Here is a 4,274-nt window from a genome sequence, read left to right as displayed (position 1 = left end):
GGCATTCCCATTTTATAAACGAGAGTAACTAAAAAATAGACATAATAGGTTATATAGCTAGTTACCTAGCTGGTAGGGCAGGTTACTGAAATTCAAGAACATCTTAAAGACTTTACCAAAAAGTACCTGATCCTGTGAACTGTATCTTCCCAGCATGTTCTTCTGCTGCACATGTGCACCTGTACATATAAAAAGACAATGCACACCCATGTCCACAATCCCACACATACACTCATACACAAATACAGATACAGATGTAGCTACACACATGCACAGACATGCACAGACATGCATGTGCCGTGCACTCATGTGTGTACTTATATACTACATACATACATATACACACATATGCATAGACTGTATGCACGCCGTTCTTCTGGAAAGAGTCACTGCTCTTTGATCCCAGGGGTAAGTATAATGACCCAAAACAGGCCAATCAGCTTTTTTTCCCCCAGCATTTGAATCTCAGGCAGAGACACATAGAGACAGAAGAAAGCTGAGCCATCTGATAACAATGCTCTGGAGAATGCATCCTGAGTGACTGATATGCCTGAGCTGCTGGGTCCTTGTTCTTCTTGTGCTTGGTTAACCAACTCTTCGTTTTATTCAGCAAAGCTGCACAGTAGACTTGCAATTACTTTTTTCTCCCCTTAAGTCAATTTCTATTGCTTTCTACCAAAGAGCTCTAATTGATACAAATTATCTCTTCAGTTTAGCTAGTGCCAGTGATGGGGGTCCATTCTAATGACAATGGTGGTCAGTGCAATGCTGAAAGTAAGGAAGGGGCTTTTCATCGTTGTGTTACAAAACTGTCCATGGGGTAGGGCCATGATATAAAGGAGACTGTTATAAGAGGGCCTTCTGGAATTTACAGTAATAAACCAGTTACAAATGGGAGCCAGGACAGAGAGCCCTTATTCTGAATCCATGAATTATAACATCATGGCCTGATGTTAATTTTCTTGGTTGTAGCTTGCCTATGTTTTCCCCATTACTTTTTTTCTGGTATGGATATGATGGCTAGATAATATTTTGCCTCTTCACCCTTCAATCCTTCAGTGGATATTTACTGAAACACTCCATATGATGGTAGATAATTGGGAATACAGGAGTAGTTAAAACTACAGAAACAGAAATTTAGAGCCGGAAGACATATTTGAAATGGTATAGTCCAACCCTTCTTCTCATAGAAAATAGAGGTTTAGAACAGTTTAGTGACTTAAGTAGGATCACAGAGCTTAGTGTTAAGTGTACATTTTGGGACTTGTGATGTAGGTCTTGTCTCCTAGGTCTGTGATATTAATGGTTCCTGATCAGGCTCCTAGAATTTAGATGGAGTGCTGGGACATGCAGACAGGAAGCGATTGGTAAACTCAGCCCTGCATCAGGTAACCTTCCTCTTTCTTGACTGAATAGCTCTGCAGTAAACAAATATCCCAAAACACAAAATTAACAGTAGTTTCCAGTCTAAGCTGAAAACTTAGTTTGGAGACTTAGTATGGAAGTATTCATACTTGATACTTGAAGGAAGTGATCCTTCAATAGGATCATTAGTTATCTGTATCTTTCATTCCCAAATTGGGCTTTTGAAGGTGAGATCACCCAAAGGGAGAATAGTATCTGTTGTGCCAGTGTTATCCCAATGAGCCACATGAAGTATAGAGCTCTGCTTTTACTCTGTAGGCACAGAGAACCCCAATAGCTGAGAAAAAGAGATAGGTGTCTTATAAAGCAAGATGAAATCTCCTTATTCAGTGACTTTAGATACATTAAATCTAAATAGAGAAATGTGGACCAGTGGATATCAGAATCTTGCCATCTTATCAATCAAGTAAAGACCCTAGCTTTTTTTTTTTTTTTTACCTTAAGAAAATCAATAGCTTTATTTTTCTTCAATATACATATAGAAAACCAGTCTGAGAAGAAGTTTCACGAGATAGACCAGAGGATTATATACAAACTCAGGAATTCCAGATCAGCAAGACAAAGTGCACAGACGACACACTCTTCCACAGGGCCCTGGAGCTTAGGACTGTCCCAACAGAGGTGAGGCAAGCTCCTGGATGGCTTTTGAGTTCAGCTGAGGAATTGTGCTGATCTTCAGGAGTTTGCCACTTGCATACTTATTCTTGATGGTGGTGAGCTTGGTCATGTTCTTGTTGACGCGCCCAATGTTTTTGGCCTTGTGCCGCATGACCTTCAGCACCTCTCTCTCTATATAGCCAGTGTAATACTGCTGCTTTAAGTTCCATTTTTCTTGGTTAGAACCTTCTGGGACAGGCAGGAAGTGCCTGCCGCCACCTTAAAATGGTGATAGTGCACCATGTCATAGTCAACGAGAGTCAGCTCCATCAAGTATTTGGCTGAAGTGTGCTATTCAACATCCATATTCCCGGCTTTCGATGCCTGCCTTAGAAATGTAGCGGCAACGGTTGACTCAGCTCAAATTTCAATTCTTTCAAAATCAGAGTGTACATTTCTCAAATTTGAGAACTGGTGTAAGCATTGTTGGTGATGTAAACAAAGCCTTCAATGTTTGGAGAAAACATTTCCTCATACTTGGAAGCCAAGAGCAGTGCCATAATGCCAACCAGCGGAAGCTTCTTCGGAGAGACTGGCTGAGCCTGTAAATATCAGCCCATGATGGCAACACACATGTACAGTGTTTCCTGCAGCAGCCTGAACTTGGAGTGCACTGGCACCAGCCAGTCCACCAGGATGGCACACATGCAGCCATTTATATCTCTCCCATCTAAGAAATGTGGGTTTATGGACTGTAGCACCTCAAGCTGCCTTAGATACTGGTAGATATCCTTCACGTAGTCACTGCAGAGCTGAGAGTTCTCCCAGTCTTCAATATCAATATCCTCAATTTTGTAGAGCAAGGCATCAGAGAAAGCTTGGCAGAGGTTCTCTTCCTTCATGGAGACGTCCTGAGGTGTGGGAGAAGGACCCTTTGGAGCCAACACTTCCATCTGCACTGGTTTCACAGAAGCAGTAGGTTTCAGGTGCTTGTTGACATTTGTTGTTTTGGTGGGTGGAAAAAGTGCTTTAGTGTTCTGGATTTTCTGAGCTGCTTGTGTGGCTCGGGTTGTAACCCAATTTCCAATTTCTTCTAAAACTTCCCACCTGATAGTCACATGACTTTTAGGTTTAGAATTAACTCCTGTGTCATTATTCTCTAAATCGGTGGATGCTGTCGGGCGTTGGAACAGCACCATGAGGAAACGGACAGGCAAGAGTGGCAGCCCCGCCTAGGGGAAGACGCAGGCTGGACACGGAGAACACTGTGCTATTAGGACTGCCAAGACCCTAGTTTTTAATGACTATCTTAGGCTACATTGATCTCTGCAGAGTAAGGTAGAATGGACCATTTATTCCTCCTTGAAATTCAATTTTTCCTTGACTTCTGTAACACCATAGACTTGATTTTATTATTTCTGGTTGCCTCTTCTCACTACGTTCTTTGTGGCTTCCTCTTCTTCCACCTCTCCTTTTAATGTTGGGTATTACAAGATTTTGTCTTGATATATCCCTCTGCTTGTTTTATAAACTCTTCCTAGTCAACTTTACTATGGCAGTCATCAGCTGTTCCCCCAGTATCCATCCACCCTTCCTTTAGTAAAAGCAAATTGATTTCTTTTGATAGGATGAATAAAACCTCTACGTCTCTCAGCATATGTGATTCTGATGTACCGGTAAATAACAACCAGAATTCAGGGTGGGAGGAAGCCATAATTTGTAATATTTCTTTGGTGTAAATACTCTCACCACCATCAAAGCCTACTAATTCAGGACATAGTAAATGAACACCTAATATGTGCCAGAAGGTGCTGTTTAGAGATTGGCAATCCACAATGTGAAAAGGACCAAATTATCTCTTAGCTCATGGAGTTTATATTCTAGTTATACAGACAGGTAATAAATAATTAAATACCTAAATTACATAACAAGATAATATCATGTAGTGATAAAGTAGAATAAAGGTGAGATGAGTGACTCAGGTGGGGAGCTATCTTAGACAGTGTGGTCAGAAAATCTTCTCTGGAAACTGATGGTTGAGTTGAGACCTGAATGAGGAGACATAAACCATGAAAGACCTGGGGGAACAGCCCAAACTTTCAGCCATGGAACTTTTGCTTGAACTGTTTGGAAAGAGATGGTCTTTTTTTGTGTGGTTAGTAAACTTGTAGGATGTCAACCAGGAGGCGCTGGTATCCATTTCCTCACCTAGACAGGATAGAAGCAGAGATAAAAGATGGAGATGGAGAGAG

At 41.3% G+C, this 4,274-nt stretch overlaps 1 pseudogene; it reads right to left on the bottom strand.

The window, feature by feature from the left end:
- Nucleotides 1-1,873: 1,873 nt before the first annotated feature.
- On the bottom strand, nucleotides 1,874-3,908 carry LOC113896557 (annotated as a pseudogene).
- Nucleotides 3,909-4,274: the final 366 nt, after the last annotated feature.

Source organism: Bos indicus x Bos taurus, chromosome 7, assembly GCF_003369695.1.
Source record: "Bos indicus x Bos taurus breed Angus x Brahman F1 hybrid chromosome 7, Bos_hybrid_MaternalHap_v2.0, whole genome shotgun sequence".
NCBI classification, from domain to species: Eukaryota; Metazoa; Chordata; class Mammalia; order Artiodactyla; family Bovidae; genus Bos; species Bos indicus x Bos taurus.
Note: the sequence above shows the minus strand (reverse complement) of the source record. Positions and strands in the feature narration are given on the sequence as shown.